The sequence below is a fragment of the Puma concolor genome, chromosome B2, assembly GCF_028749965.1.
Source record: "Puma concolor isolate L17-30 chromosome B2, mPumCon1.1.hap2, whole genome shotgun sequence".
In the NCBI taxonomy this organism is placed as follows: domain Eukaryota; kingdom Metazoa; phylum Chordata; class Mammalia; order Carnivora; family Felidae; genus Puma; species Puma concolor.
In genome coordinates this window covers 151771525-151788375 of record NC_141671.1, presented here as the reverse complement: position 1 = coordinate 151788375, position 16851 = coordinate 151771525, and the positions used below count along the sequence as shown (strand labels likewise).

Genomic DNA, 16851 nt, shown 5'->3' with positions numbered 1-16851 from the left:
GGATAAGGCCCCGCGACTTGCTCCCCAGTGGGGGAAGGGAGGGCACTTCAACACTAGCCTCCATGGTCCCGACCTGAGAGCCAGTTAACTAGAAATCTGCCTGATAGCACAGCCTCTACAGGATCCCAACCTGCCTTGTCCCATTGCCCCCACCCCCCTGTGCCGTTTGCTGGGGTCCCCTCTCAATTTTATGTCTTAGGGTCTGCTTCCGGGGCACTGGAACCAAGACAGTTACCCCAGGCTCGGTCATGTAAAGCAGGTCCTAGGGATGGGGCCCCGGAATTGGATGGCTCACCAGCCAAATGGCAGGGAGGGGCCGTTGCTGATGGGAGTGGGGTGGTCTCAATGCTGGCGGGTGCAGCGGCAGGTGGATAGGACAAAGTGGGAGAGGACACGTGGAGGGAGGGGGGCCCGGCTTGGGCCATCTCTCTAGCATTGGAGATGGGGAAAATGGTACTTTTAAAGATTCTGGAGTCAGATTTTTTTTTAATGGTATCAAAGAGCTGAGGGAAGAGGATGACAGGTTCAAGTCAACCAACTGTCACCCCAGGGCCTGGTGTAAAAAACAGCCCTCGTGAGCTAGAAACTCCCATGACATCCCATCCGCAGCTTGAAATCCACTGCAGTAGGAAACTCTATGGACACCCGCAACTGCTATAAAGTAGGGCTTCGTATTTAAAGGGAGAGTCAGGGGGCGCCTGGGTGGCGCAGTCAGTTAAGCATCCGACTTCAGCCAGGTCACGATCTCGCGGTCCGTGAGTTCGAGCCCCGCGTCAGGCTCTGGGCTGATGGCTCGGAGCCTGGAGCCTGTTTCCGATTCTGTGTCTCCCTCTCTCTCTGCCCCTCCCCCGTTCATGCTCTGTCTCTCTCTGTCCCAAAAATAAATAAAAACGTTGAAAAAAAATTAAAAAAAATAAATAAATAAAGGGAGAGTCAGTTGTTAAGCATCTACTAGCACATCTTGGCATTCACTCTGCTTCCGGACCTGAGGGTTTATTCTGTCTGTTCATTCTCAAAGCCTCTAGTCCTAAGCTTCAGGCCCCTCAGCTGTGAAGTGTCAACCTGTCCCGCAGAGTTTGGCCACGTAAAATAAGACCGCTTGTTGGAAGTCACATCTATTTCCTGATATCGAGAAAGGATCTCTTGAGAAGTTGGTTTCTGAGATTGGCCTTAAGGACAACAATTCCATCCGAAATAAAGGTCATTCCGAACGTAAAGGTTAACACGAGTAAGAGAGAGGGCTGGGGAGTGTGGCCCGTGTTGGCGAACGTGGGATCAGGACACATGCGAGAAAAGGGGAGGAAATTCCTACCTGTGGACTTCAGGCAGGGGAGAGCCAAGAGCTGTGTGTGCGGAGGAAAGTGGGGCACAGCGGCAAAGTTCGTACCGGTGACAGAGGTAAATGGGGGCAGTTCCAGCAGGTAACGGCGTGTCATTGGGGGAAGGAACCAATGATCGACACCTAGGGTTGGCTCTCCAGGAGGCAGCCGGACACCCATTTGTCAGCACTGGAAGCGGAACCCTGGCTGTGGAAGCCACCGGGTCACCAGGGCTTCGTCCACCACAACCTGGGTTCGACTTTCTTTTTTTTTATGTTTATTTATTTTTGAGAGAGAACATGTGGGAGCGGAGCGGGGGAAGGGCAGAGAGAGAGGGAGACACAGAATCCGAAGCGGGCTCCAGGCGCTGAGCTGTCAGCACAGAGCCCGACGTGGGACCCGAACTCACGAACCGAACCGCGAGATCATGACCTGAGCCGAAGTCGGACACTCAGCCGACTGAGACACCCAGGCGCCCCCAAAAGCTCACTAATTTCTTACGGGATAGCTCAAACTTCCTTAAACATGTTGCCACATGCCGTGTAATAAAAGAACTAATAAAATTAAATTATTGTAATTTTAAAAAGAATATAAGTTTCTAAAAGTCAGCCAGAGATTACGAGAGATTTCATTCAATACAGTAGAAGGAGGTCTGTTCAAAAACACTTCTTTCTTTTGTGAAAGTTGTTACCCGGTATAGTAGTATGTATACGGAGGGACTTCAAGAAAAAGTTGTCATTTACTGTCTACAATGAGCCATTATTAAGCTCTGTAATTAAATCAGGAAACTCTGCACAATAACCACGAACGTCATATCTTATCTTTACTATCATTGTTACTATTCCTCCCGCGACCCAGCTGGGACTCAGAATGCGCATCTGAGATCAAATCCACTCAGAAAGCCAAGGAATGAAAGTGTGAATGAAAGTGTGAATGAAGTGTGGCCCACTTCCTGCAACAAGTTGACAGGCTGAAATGAGGGAGAGAGGGAGGGGCTTTGCCTAATACCCCGGGGCGGTCAGTAACTGACGTCACAGGAGCTCTGGGAACATGCTAAGTAAGAAAGGAGCAGGGAAAGCAGCCCAGCAAGAGGACCATGTCCTCAGCATGTGGCCGGGGCTCAATCAACCCTTCCTGAGGAGACAGCAATAAATGAGGGAAGGAGGGAGGAAGGGAGGGAGGGATGGGGAAGGGGAGGCACAGAGAGGAAGTTGGGGGGGGAGAGAGGGAAGGGTGGGAGAAGGGAAGAGAGGGGAGGGAGGAGTGGAAGAGGGGAGGGAGGGGAGGGAAAGAAGGGGTGGGGGAGAGGGAAGGAAGGGGTGAAGGAAGAGAAGGGAGGGAGGGGAGGAGAGAAAGGGGTGGGGGAGGGGAGGGAGGGGAAGGAGGGGAAGAGAGAAAGGGGTGGGGGAGGGGAGGGGGGAAGGGGGAGGGAGGGGAAGAGAGAAAAGGGTGGGGGAGGGGAGAGAGGGGAAGGAGGGAAGGGGAGGGGTGAAGGAAGAGAGGGAGGGAGGAGTGGAAGAGGGGAGGGAAGAAGGTGAGGGAGAGAGGAGAGGAAGGGGTGAAGGGAGAAAAGGGAGGGAGGGGAGGAAGGGGTGAAGGAAGAGAGGGGAGGGAGGGGAGGAGAAAGGGGTGGGGGAGGGGAGAGGGGGAAGGGGGAGGGAGGGGAAGAGAGAAAGGGGTGTGGGAGGCGAGAGAGGGGAAGGAGGGAAGGGGAGGGGTGAAGGAAGAGAGGGAGGGAGGAGTGGAAGAGGGGAGGGAAGAAGGTGAGGGAGAGAGGAGAGGAAGGGGTGAAGGGAGAAAAGGGAGGGAGGGGAGGAAGGGGTGAAGGAAGAGAGGAGAGGGAGGAGTGGAAGCGGGGAGGAAGGGGTGGGGGAGAGGGGAGTAAGGGGTGAAGGAAGAGAGGGGAGGGAGGGGAAGAGAGAAAGGGGTGGGGGAGGGAAGAGAGGGGAAGGGAGGGGAAGAGAGAAAGGGGTGGGGGAGGGGAGGGGGGGAGGAAGGAAGTGGAGACCAGAAGCCATGGGGAGGGCGAGGGGAACAGCTCTGACCAGCCCATTGGACCAGGAGAAGCCAGCTTTTATGTGGCCTTTTCTGGGTCAGCAGCTAGGGTTCCTCTTTCAGCTAAACCACAGTTCTCCATTTTGTTTCTCTTAGCAGCTTTAGAAGAAAACTTTCTAAGTCACCAAGGCATCATTTCAATGGCTTCTTTATCAAAAGAGTAAAGGGACCTCCTCCTCTACTCCCAGAGAGCAGTTGACAAGGAGGGAATTTCCCCTCCAATGGGTGTGATTTTCCTATGGCAAAGGCAATCTGCTAGGAGCTCTGTGCAAAGACACTAATGTCCTTGAGCAACCTGAGGCTGAAGACACCACTATCTGTGCATTCGTCAGCGTGAGGTTTTCAATACTGTTGCTTAAAATGTATTTGGTAATTGAAGGGAAACATACCACTGAAGTCAAAGGATGTCCCAAAGAAGCCTCGAGTTGAGGAGGAAGAAATGGAAAATGATTCACTGGCTGTCTTCAGAGGTAAGAGAGCTAATAATTTATTAATTTTCATATCTCACCAAAGCGGATGGATTAAAGGTTAAAAACATTTATTAATTTTTATTTTTTTAACGTTTACTCATTTTTGAGAGACCAAGAGAGACAGAGCATGAGCGGGGGAGGGGCAGAGAGAGAGGGAGACACAGAATCGGAAGCGGGCTCCAGGCTCCCAGCTGTCAGCACAAGCCCGACGCGGGGCTCGAACTCACGGACCCGTGAGATTATGACCTGAGCTGAAGTCGGACACTTAACCAACTGAGCCACCCAGGCGCCCCTGGGTTAAAAAACATTTAAAAGGGAACAATGGAAAAGATGCCCTTGAATGTGTTACTGATTATGTGCTTCCCACCTGGCTTCTTGTGCTCTCGAATTTCGTCTCCGTGTTTTGTCGGAGAACACTGCAAATGCACAGCTTGTCGTTTTGTTTTATCCAAGCTCTTCGTTCAAATCGCTCTTTTTTCACAGCTTTATCGAGGGGTAATTCACATTTCATGCATTCATTCATTTAAAGTGTACAAGTCAATGATTTTAGCATATTTACAAAAGTGGGCAACATCACCCTATTCTAGTTTTCGAATTTTTCTGTCCTCCCCACGAGAATTCCCCCACCCGCTAGCAGTCACGGAAGCCCGAGGCAGCCACCGATGGGCTTTAGGTCTCTGTGATTTTGCCTATTCTGACCTATGTCTATAAATGAAGTCATATAACATGTGAGTTCCTGTGACTGGCCTTTTTCACTTAGCATAATGTTTTCAAGGATCATCAATGTTGTAGTAGGTGTCTGACTTCGTTTCTTAGCAGCGATGAATGAATTACCGTTACTACCGAGTAATACTCCATTGTATGGATACATTTATTTATGTATCCGTTCATAGATTGATGGACACACAGGCTATTCTCCAGTTTGGGTTTTCATGTATAAGCCTGCTTCGACACACAAGTCGAGTTTTTGTGCGAATATATATTTCCTCGATGTAGCTCTGATTGACCCCTAAAAATAAAGACAACTTGCTTTAAAAGAAAAGAAGGGTCTGGACTCGGGCTGCAGAAATGAACCGGCACGGAAGATGGTTTGAAAGACAGGAATGAGCCACAAAAGCAAACTCTCTACCTAGATTCTGAGAATGAATTCTGGAGGCTACCGTAGGGAAATTCCTTCAGACACCCCACCTGCATGCTCTTGGCATAGAAAGTTCCTGATTCTTTAGCATTACAAAATTCATATGACGTAACTTAATTAGCTAAAATAGAACAGAAGGATTGAATGAAGGCGGTAGGAATGCAAGAACTAGGAAACTTGCTTCCACCCTCCCAAAGACACAGTCGATGCCACCAGAGGGCAGTGTGGACCAGGACAAACGGCAGCGGTCCCCTTTCTCAGCCTGTTTCGCTAGCTGCTCAAAGGCAGGACCTGGAGGCTGATGGCCACTGGTATCAGTTAACGGACCCTCCCTTTAACCGGTGCCTTTAAACTAGGTATTCTTCAATACCGAGAACAACGCGAAAGTGTTTTTCTTCTTTCCACTACTTCTATTTGTTTAGCTTTGCAATGCATAGCTCTCTTTTTTGAGTTTATTTTATTTTTAGATGAAAAAAAAATTTTTTTAAGTAATCTCCACACCCAGCGTGGGACTCAAACTCACAACCCCGAGATCAAGAGTCACACGCTCCACCGACCGAGCCAGCCGGGTGCCTCTCCTCTTTACGAATTTACTCATTTTTGTGGCCAAGTGCATATCTCCCCATGGTTGATTGGTCCAGAAGCCAGAGCTTTGGTACCGCATCGGTGTGTGGTGCATTCACACCTTGGAAATACACATTCTCTGGGCTTCAGGAGCCGTGTGCGACTCAGACTTGAAGACGCGGGATTTTTAAAAATTACTTTGAATTGCTACTGCTTTTGATTCACTGTTTTCAGCCATTGGTTAAATAGCTTTGACCCTGAAGCTCGGCATTTGAGCAATGCGTTAGGACTAAAACAAATGGATTAAAACCATGAGATGCCAGTACTATTTTAATTCCAAAATGGACGGGCGTTGATTTTCTATAACGTGAGTGAAATCGAAAAGTGGGCTCATTCAGTTGGCGACTCTACAAAATACTCCAGAACGTGAAATTACACACAACACACAAAGATCAGGATATATCCGTTGAAGGAACCCTCTAGCCTCTTAAAATGTCTTTCGCGTGTATTTGTATATGCACATATATGATGGCGAAAGATACAGTAAAATAGGCAGAGGGGGAAAGGTTGGGACCTGAGGTCGAGATGTGTCGAGAAAAACACATTTTGGAACAATGCTGGGAGGGTCTGACCACTGCAGACCCCCTCAAGGGTAAGGTTCCTCTCCAGCATGAAACAGACCCCACCTACTCCCCCTCAGGTTCCCCTCAGGAATTTGACAAAAGATCTAACTAAAAATAAGAAATAGACCATGAAACATATGACCCACAAGGAATGATATGGCCATAGACCAGCCCTCATACGACCGAGGTGAGCCAATCGGGAATGGACCTCGCAGCACCCAGAGCTATCAAGCCAATAAGGGTGGGACCTGGGAGAGAACAAGAGGGAAGGGAGGGGGGAGGGCCGACCAGAACCTTCTAAAACAAGGACCCTTGCCTACAGTCCGAGGGCATTCAATGCCCCGTCTCTGTAGCGAGAGCTTTCCTAATATTCTTCCTTTCTAATAAACCTATGCCTGCTGCTCATTCTGTGTCCACCTGTTCATTCTTCGAAGCAGCGAGACGACGAATCTGGGTGTTGAGGTAAAAAAAAAAAAAAATCCTGCAACACATATGACAAACTCCTGTTTGCTTTTGGCCTGTGTTTAAAAATCCTTTTAATGTTTTTTTTATTTATTTTTGAGACAGAGAGAGACAGAGCATGAGCAGGGAAGGAGCAGAGAGAGAAGGAGACACAGAATCTGATGCAGGCTCCGGGCTCCGAGCTGTCGGCACAGAGCCCCCGCGGGGCTCGAACCCATGAACTGTGAGATCATGACCCAAGCCGAAGTCGGACGCTCAGCGGACTGAGCCACCCAGGTGCCCCCTGCTTTTGGCCTGTGTTTTAAATTTGCACTTCCCCAGTGACTATTGAGGTTCCGTGTCTTCTCACCTGCTTGAGCTACACGCAGTCACTCTTCTGAGATTCTTGTTGCCCCATTTTCACATAGCTGGTGTTTTGCTGACCGATTTCCAGAAGTTCTTTGTATGTTACGGACACCAACCCTTTGCTGGTAGTGTGCCTTGGCAGATGATGGCTTACCTCTTCCGTTTCTTTGTGTTTGCAGAAAATTTAAATGTGAATGTAGTTCTGTTTACCATCGTTTGATGGTTCCTACTTTGGGGGCTTTGTTTTTCAAAAATCCTAATGTAACCCAAGATTAGACACTTATTATTCAATGTGTTCTTCCAAAAGTTTTAAGGTTTTGCATTTCATATTTAAATCATAACCAATCTGAAATTGATTTTTGTGGCTGGAGTGCGGGAGGGATCAAATTTCACTTTTCCACATACACAAACAATTATCGCGCTGTTATTTATGTTGAAGATGCCCGTCTTTACCCGCTTACCCGCAACGCGGTCTCTAACATAAATCACCGTTCCATACATGAGTTCTCCCCTGAAGTCTCTATTCTGTTCCATTTGCATGTCGGCCTGTAACTACCCCGGTAACACAGGTAAGTCACTATAACTGTATAATAGGGCTTGGTGTGTGACAGGGCGATCTTCCACTTTATTTTTCTTTTTCAGGAATGCTGTGGCTCTTCTGGGCTGGGCCTTTACTCACCCAGGTAAGATGTTAAATTAGCTTATCAAGTTCCTCGAAAACACTTACTGGAATTTGCCTGGGCCTAAGTGTGAACCTTAAAAAATAAAACTGTCATTTTACTAGCAAAAAAACAAGTGTATTCAGGAATATAGCAGAGAACTGCAATCCAGGCCAAGCAAGCTACGGCAAAACCACACGCAGGTCCAGAGAACGGAAGAGTCGCACGTTCATAGACCAAAGGCGAGGAGGAGGGGCTGTTGTAAACCAAAAGCGGATTGGAGTACACTGGGATTTCAAAGGCTTCTCATTGGCTGAATGACGACTGCCTCTCATTGGCTGGACAGTTGCTAGGGGGAGGAGGAAGATTTTCTTCCTCTGCAGGGGCGATAAATTAGTAGCGAAGGGGGTATGAACTCGCCAGGTGCTCTCTTCCTATTGGGTCTGCAAATGATGCCAAGTGGTAGGGGCTGAGAGCTCCCCCTACTGGCCTAAGCGAAGTTTCCTTTTACTAATTTTCACTGGTGGTGAAGTCAACAGCAGAGGAGAGAGAAAACGATAAAATGAGAAAAACCACCCTAAGTAAGTCTTCCCTTCCACGTGTTCAGGAAAACTAGTGTTGCACAAAGACGCCTAACAGAAAAGGATGAAGGTGAAACCCCATGCAGAGTCGTTACAAGAAAAAAAAGAGGATAAAAAATAATCCTGTAAAGTAGTACATCATGCCAGAAAGTCATGCTTCCAAACAGAGGAACGCTGTAATACTTTAAAATAACTTTTACTCCGGGGGCGCCTGGGTGGCTCAGGTCATGATCTCGGGGTCGGTGAGTTCAAGTCCCGCGTCGGGCTCTGTGCTGACGGCTGGAGCCTGGAGCCTGCTTGGGATTCTGTGTCTTCCTCTCTCTCTGCCCCTCCCCTGCTCACACTGTCTCTCTCTGTCTCTCAAAAATAAGTAAATGTAGGGGCGCCTGGGTGGCTCAGTCGGTTAAGCGTCCATCCGACTTGGGCTCAGGTCATGATCTCACGGTCTGTGGGTTTGAACCCTGCGTCGGGCTCTGTGCTGACAGCTGGAGCCTGGAGCCTGCTTGGGAATCTGTGTCTCCCTCTCTCTCTGCCCCTCCCCCCCATCTCAAAAATAAACATTAAAAAATTTTTAAATAATGTTAAAGGATAGAAAAGAAATGAATATTTTAAATATTAGACACAAAGTGTGCCCCACTTTTATCTCTATATAAATTTTTTTTGTCTTTCTTTAAAGATATTTTTTTTTATTTAAAAAAAAAAATTTTTTTTTCAACGTTTATTTATTTTTGGGACAGAGAGAGACAGAGCATGAACGGGGGAGGGGCAGAGAGAGAGGGAGACACAGAATCGGAAACAGGCTCCAGGCTCTGAGCCATCAGCCCAGAGCCTGACGCAGGGCTCGAACTCAGGGACCGCGAGATCGTGACCTGGCTGAAGTCGGACGCTTAACCGACTGCGCCACCCAGGCGCCCCTAAAGATATTTCTTCATTAGGTGAAAACATTGTAACAAGTGAAGTGTTGTTTCAAGTGTTGTTAGTGTCATAGTTAACATTCACTTCTTGTGTTTACCATATATTGTAATTTTCATGTGGCAAAGCCCCTGGCTCCCAAATGTCATGACACAGAGACTACCAGTACAGTTAAGTAATGTATTATTCTGATAGACAATCAGCCATTTCATGTCGCTTGAAAGATTTTAACTTGGGGGTTGGAAACTTTCTCATCTTTAAGATTTAGGGTGTGAGCCAGTATATACTGAATCAAGCTCATATATTCAACATTTATGGTGCGGAGTAATAAGTTACATAATAGCTAAATGGTCAAGAGTCCTACAAATGGTAATTGACCACCTTTTGAATACTAAATGGAGGGAAGGAAGACAACCAACCATTCCCTTAGAATGTTCTCCCATACCGACTGATGAGTAAGGACAATCTTGCCTTGGGATATTTTAATCTTTTTTTTTTTCAATTTTTTTTTTGGGGGGGGATATTTTAATCTTAAGCCGTGAAATTAACTAGAGAGGTCAATCACTAGGTAGAACATATCCTCCTGTGTTTGTATGCATTCTTTTTTGTTAAGTTTCAAGAAACCATCTAATTCAGCTTGGAAGCCGTGTCGGTCTTCACGAGAGATGTGCACACACACGCCCATGCACAATTACACGTCATGACAGCATCCGCATTTCGGTTCATATCTGCCCCTAAAGAAGTCTCTCACTTTGGAGGAGCAGCCTTCCCTAAGCTTCGATGCCTCGTTATATTGTTGAATTACCTGAGTAACATCGAATGGATAATAATAATAATCGCAGAGAGCTCGGGGCTCCGGCCCTGTTTGTCGGTCAAGGCGATATCCTAGAGCTGCTCACATGTCTAAGCAAACCAAAACAGGAACAGAAAGGAAGGTGGTCAACACGACAGAGGAAAACCACAGTGAGATGCCACCTCGCACCTGTCAAAAGGGCTGTTACCCAAAGGACCCGAAAGGAGTGTGAGTGTGACGAGTGCCAGTGCGTGGAGAGGAAGCCCTCTGCACTGTGGGTGGGAATGCAAATTGGTCCGGCCACCAGGGAGAACAGTACAGAGACTCCTGGAACCCCTGCCACGCTGGGAGGAGCCGACTGGGCCGAGAAGCCACGGGGAGGGGCTCTGGTGACAGTGCCAGCTGGGCCTTCCCTCCTCCCAGGGGGCGGGAGGGGCGTGGGGGGCAGGTGGAAAGTGCGTCCTCCAGTTCCAGCCGCCTCAGGGCCCAGTCATGGGAACAGACCGAAAGCGGCTTGAGCCTTCCCGCCCGAGGCCTCAGGTACCAACAGAGCCTCAAACGCCACTCGGGACAGCCGTCCAAATGGGCCTTTCCACCCAGCCCGTGGGCATGATACAGTCGTTGGTCCACGCTGCAGAACGTGGGGTGGTTGCCCACCCAGCAAAGTAGCAAACTCTCAGACCTGGTCCTGAGCCTGGAGGGAAATCAGAACCGAGGGGGCGTGGCTGGCACAGAACGGGCCCTGTGGATGTCAAGGCTGGGCGCAGGTGGTGGTGAGGGGTTAGGCCGGTCCGTAGACTTTGGCCTAGGGAAACGGCGCCTGTTTCTGAGACCACCCTTTTCTTCTCACTTGCATTTACCCAGTCCTTGCCCACACATGACTTCCATGTGCTCATAGCCACAGATCGGCGAGCCCCACAGGGCAGGCTGCAAGCCGGGGGCACCCCTGGACTAAGACAGGAGGACCCGAGAGCCCAAGGCCAGCACGCAGCGACACTGGGTGCCGAACTTTGACCTCTTCCTCCATCCCACCACGCTCCTCCCTCACGCGTTTGCATAGGACCCTGCAACACACACAGATCTGTATTTAATAGCACTGAATAATCACGCACGGTTTCCATGTATGGGTCCCTCCAGCCGGAGGAGCATGAGCCGGTGCTCAGGGTAGCTCTGATTTCTGCAAGTGCCTCACCCCCACCCCCAGAAGCAGCTGCCCTTCCTCCTGCGGGACTCCTTGAGTACAAACACCCAGCTTCCCTCTGCTGCGAGATCCAGATCAGCCTCAGTGTCGAGAGCCACATTCCGTGTCCTTCTTAACGAGCTGCCTCTCGGTTTTTCTCAGGTAAGAACTACTTAGGGGTCAGCCTCCAGCAAATGCCATCTCTGAAAAGATAGGAAGCAATCAGTGGTCTTCGGTCCCAAAGCACGTGTCTCCTCACACACGCTTCTCACTTCCTGGGTTAATGTCACCTGCTCTCCGTTATCCGTACTTCAAAGGACTGGGTCACCGCTGCTGGTGCTGGGAACTTGCGTGAACCTCGGCCCAGGCGGCACAACCATTAGAGTGACTGTGGCTTCCTTCGTGACTGCGGACGGAGGCCACTCACAGCCACTCTGCCACCGTGCTAACTCTGAGCCCTCGTGTTCTACCAGACGCCTCTTAATAAAATTAATAAATGACTTAATGCATAAATAATAAAATTTAATAAAATAATGTTAGGGGCGTCTGGGTGGCTCAGACGGTTGAGCGTCTGACTCTTGATCTCGGCTCGGATCACGATCCCGGGGTCGTGGGATCGAGCCCTGTCGTTGGGCTCCACGCTGAGCATAGAGCCTGCTTGAGATTCTCTCTTCCCCTCTGCCCCCCTCCACTGCTCACACCCTCTCCCCCCACCCATGTATAACAGACCAAAAAAACACAAGACAGAATGTTGTCAAGGGCATTCCCCCAGGAACCCTCAGTCTACGAAGCAAAGCGTCTGGGCCAGCAGGTCACAGAGAGGATGCTCGAACCCTGGGGGATGCGGGCACACCTTGCCGGGGGTGGCGGAGATTTAAGACCGATTTCCATGTGCCCGTCTTCCAAGGATTCTTCTTCCTACCACTGAGCCCCCCGAAAAGGACTCTTGAGAATAGGAAGCCTTCTCCTGCTCTGGATAACAAAGATGTCCCCTCTCTGCGGGGCGCCGTCTTGGGGTGTCAAACCCTCTAGGGCCACAGAGTGGACAGCCCCTCACCACCCCAGGCAGCGTTTCACTGTCCCCCCACAAAGCACACGGGGGCTGAGCTGCCGGCTGAAATGCATTTTTATTTGAGAGAACAACTTGACAGATCAGACACTGACTCAGACTTCAGTATTTAGAAGCCAGTTTCCCCCCCAGAACGAATGGCGTTCAGGCGGTCACTTCAAGCAAAACAACACTCGTTGTCAACGGTGACCGTGGAGGTTTCAAATGAAACTTTTGGAAAGCTGGCATCTGCCGTGGGCACCGAAAGCTCCCTAGCGTTTAAAGAGCCGTCTGAGGAGGTCAGTGTGATATTCAGGAAGGTGACTCTCGGATGCTGGACAACGAACACGTCCCCATCTCTTGTACGGGGAAACCTGCCCATATCCCGGTGCACCATTGCGGTCCAAACCTCCGGTGCGTGACGTTACAAATCCACGCGTGCCGTACGAACCTCCCATCGCTGCCGTGACAAAGTACCGCAAACCCAGGGCCTACGCCACGAATGCAGCCTGATGGCGTCCCCCTGGCTGGGATCAAGGTACCGCACCGGACGGAGGTCCTCTCTGGAGGCGCCAGGGGAGAACCTGTTGCCTGGACTTTCCGCGTTCCTTGGCTCAGAAGTCCCCTCCCGTCCGCAAAGCTAGCAGCACAGGGGTCAGTCCTTTCCATGCTGTGTCCCACTGACTCTCTTCCGCCGCGGTATCTCCCCTCGGTGTCCCCAACAAGCGCATCAGCAAACGTCCCTTTTGCAAAGTCAGGCAACGTATTCCCAGGTTGGGGGAGCGGGGGGGGTGGAGGCCTTCCAGGGCCGTTATTCCGCCTGCCGCACGTGACAAGCGATGTGTTCAGAATTCCAGACAGAGCGACGTCTTCCAAGGGGACGGAGCACAAGCAATTCAGAGTCCACACCGCAGCTAATCGTTTCTTAGTTTTATCATTTTTCAATTTTTCAATGTTTATTTCTTTTTTGAGAGAGAAAGACACGGAGAGAGCACGAGCAGGGGAGGGGCAGAGAGAGAAAGAGAGACACAGAATCAAAAGCAGGCTCCAGGCCCCGAGCTGTCAGCACAGAGCCCGACGCGGGGCTCGAACTCACAGACCGCGGGATCATGACCTGAGCCGCTGTTGGATGCTCAACCAACTGAGCCACCCAGGCGCCCCAGTAACATTTCTGAAGTATTTTCCAGAACTTCTGTGGTGCAGGAGAGAAAAGTCTCTGAGGACTCAGGATACTGGGCTCACCCAGCAGGGACCTCTCTCCTGCACCTGCCCAGCTTCTCACGGCCCCAGGTTCCTCCTCTGAGACGTGGACGCAAGCACCCGCTGGGCCTGCCTGTTGGCGTGTGGGAAGACTGAATAAGATAATTGTAGCAAAACGCTCTCTAATCCAGAAATGGCTGCGTCAATGTAAGTTTTTTTGTTTTGTCCATTGGCCTCTAGAGGGGCCATCTGTGAACAGAAGGCTTTTGGCTGAATGGATGAAGCAGGGCTGCATTTATTCCTTAGCAAGTGTGTGTTAATTGTCTGCCTCAGGGTTACACATTTCTTTTCCTGGGGATGAGAACTTTTAAGATCTACTCTGCCAGCCACTTTCAAATGTGACATAGCGCATTATTAACTGTGGTCGTCATGCCTCACGTTTTGAACGGATAGGATTGGACGCGGAGGGCCTCCGGCAGACAGGCGAAGAACGATGGGGAGAGAGCATGGCTTTGGTTTCAGAGCCCACACACCGGGTGGCCCTTCGAGGCCCCAGACCTGCCGCTGGCCTGGCAGGAGGCAGCCTCCGCGGGTCCCCGGCACCCCGAACTCTTGGCTTCCCCTGCTGCGTTCGATGCTGTATTAACACAGGTAAGGGGATTAATTAATGACGAGCGAAATGAGTCCCCCATGACACAGACCTTTTAAGACAATGATGAAAGCCGAATTATGATGAACCCCTGTTTACTTTAAGCCAGTTAAGACAGACTATGAGTCACCGTCTTGATCTGGTCCAAGTAAACTCTTTTGTGGTTGGGCCGGCTTTGCAGACCGAAATCAGCCCCGCGGCAAAGGGTAGATTGCTTTAATGACGAGCTGTATTCCGAAGGACTTAGACCAGAGTCCCCTCTTTAATCTGTGGCCAAATACATACTTGAAAGGGACGAAAGGGAAACACAAAGATATACCAAAAGAAGAAAACAGAGTAACAACATGAGCCCGTCCGTCCTAAATTTGACTCGGAAGTGAACCCATGATGCATTTTCTTTAAAGCTGAAACCAAACAAACGGACAAATGTAAACGTATGTCCTAGATTTGGGCCTCCGCAAGGCCTGGAGACAGTGGCCACCCCGTGGGCAAAAAGTTCCAGGACTAAGATCTCTGAGTGCAGGTCTCCGCCCGAGGGCTCGGGGGGGCCTTTCAACAAAGAGCAGTAGCAGAAGCAGGGTGCACGTTAACGGATGTGGAATCCACGGCAAAGAGCAACAGGGAGACGTTTTTTCATGATACAGGGGAATTTTATAAAGAAAACCTGAGGTCATAACACCAAATGACTCGAAAGCAAGATACACAGAAGTGCAAGACTGGGGCCAGGCTGTCACCCAGATGGCACGGCGGGTGTCCTGCCGTGTGGAATCCAGAGGACGTCACATCCCCTTGTCTGTCTCTTTTGATGTTGACATTGAGCATGGCTGCAGGGGTCAGCATACCCATCCGACCCCTGTAAATGCCCCTCTGCTTCTCCTCTCCTGGTTTAGCCTCTGCTGACGCTCAATGCCAGGTGTGTTATTTTATTTGGGGTTCAAAATGGCAATGTCGTAGTATTATTATTCCTTCTTCATTTTTTTTAGCCGCAACTCTATAAAGAACTTTCCTGACCAATTATTTGATGAATCAGATGTGTGCTGCATCGAGGAAGAGTGAACGAATGACTTTCACTCGTTCATCACAGGTGTTCGGGATACTGGACTGGTTTCATCGCGGTCCCCGAAGGACTGAAGCATTCACGGATTTTAACGTATTTAATGTGTATTAACGCACTGCCACTCTGAGTTTTTTGATGCTCGGAGAAGTATGATTCTGCCAATGGGAGCCCTCAGGTGCGCTCCTGAGCTGGGCGGTATTCGACAGCGTCCCCTCTCTCTCTCCAGTGTCACCGTGCTCCGGGCTTTCGGTGACCAGTCTTCTCTCCCAGCCTGGAAGCTGGGGTTCTCCAGTCGTGGTGCGGGCTGGTCCCAGCCCGTCACCACCACCGGGACGGTTCAGTGGAAAGGTAACAAGGTTTTTGTTTGGTTGGCTTTGTGTTCTCTTTTTACAGAAAATATACTTGAGGGGCGCCTGGGGGGCTCAGTTGGTTAGGTGTCTGACTCTTGATTTCAGCCCAGGTCATGATCTCACGGTTCATGAAATCGAGCCCCGTGTTGGGATCTGTGCTGTCAGCTGGGGATTCTCTCTCTCTCCCTTCCTCTCTCTCAGCCCCTCCCCCGCTTGGGCACTCAAGCACAATCTGTCTCTCTCAAAATAAGTACATAAACTAAAACAAACAAAAACAGAAAAGAAAAGAAAATATACGTTGAGTTGGTGATAAGATTCACAACTTGGATCTAGAATGCCAGAACTTCTGCTTAACTTTGAGCACATTTCTTTTTTTTAAATTTTTTTTTCAACATTTATTTATTTTTGGGACAGAGAGAGACAGAGCATGAACGGGGGAGGGGCAGAGAGAGAGGGAGACACAGAATCGGAAACAGGCTCCAGGCTCTGAGCCATCAGCCCAGAGCCTGACGCGGGGCTCGAACTCACGGACCGCGAGATCGTGACCTGGCTGAAGTCGGACGCTTAACCGACTGCGCCACCCAGGCGCCCCATGAGCACATTTCTTAATCTCTGTAAGTCTTACTTTCTCTTTCTCTTGTTCTTAAAACATCCCCAGTGCCGTTCATATCCTTCTCGACTTGTTTTGTGTATCTGTTTTCTTAGCTTCTGAGCAACAGCACCACGCACTTGCTACCAAAAGGGGCGCTGGGAACACCTGGGTGCCTTCCCAGCTCTTTCTGCCTTAGGATGTGTCCCCCTGGGAAGCACAGTCCAATCACTGGGTTTCAAGTGACTTCAGCGGTGTCGGGGTGGCTCAGTCGGTTGACCACCTGACTCTTGACTTCTTCGGCTCAGGTCATGATCTCACAGTTGGTGGGATCGAGCCCCACGTCTGGCTCTGCACTCAGTGTGGAGCCTGCATGGGGTTCTCTCTCTCCTTCTCTCCTCCCTCCTCTCCTTCTCGCACACGCTCTCTAAATAAATATATACATACATACATACACACATACATACATAAACTTCTAAAAAAATAAAGTGGCTTCAAAGAATTCTTACGTGTGGGTACACAACTATTCAATACCAACTTACGTTTCTTCCACTTTGCTTTTAATTACTAGAGGCTGCCTTTCTAAGAATTAAACTGTTGCCTAAAACACTGTTCCGAAGTTAAATCTACAGAACAACTCCTCTCAAAGAATCCTGGCTTCCCTCCTTGCCCCCTTCCGTAGCTCCCTGCGCTGAGAACCATCTATCTGTCCCACTTTCCAGGGCTGGGAACAAACGACAGAAAACTTAGTGGGGTGCACAGCCGTTCATTAACCTCACTAACTTTGCGGGCCACGGGTCCAGACAGGCCACGACAGGATGACCGGCCCCGCCTTGTGATGACAGCAGACCTCAGCT

At 49.9% G+C, this 16851-nt stretch overlaps 1 long non-coding RNA gene across 2 annotated transcripts; it reads left to right on the top strand.

Annotated features, from left to right (window-relative positions):
* Window positions 1-3349: 3349 nt before the first annotated feature.
* LOC147581373 (uncharacterized) lies at window positions 3350-11622 on the top strand. 2 transcript variants are annotated; one of them, XR_015251730.1, is made up of 2 exons: window positions 3350-3844; window positions 11279-11622. It is a non-coding gene; the product is annotated as an uncharacterized LOC147581373 (long non-coding RNA). The 2 variants fall into 2 exon arrangements; XR_015251731.1 differs by lacking the exon at window positions 11279-11622 and adding an exon at window positions 7619-8216.
* The last annotated feature ends 5229 nt before the right edge of the window (window positions 11623-16851 follow it).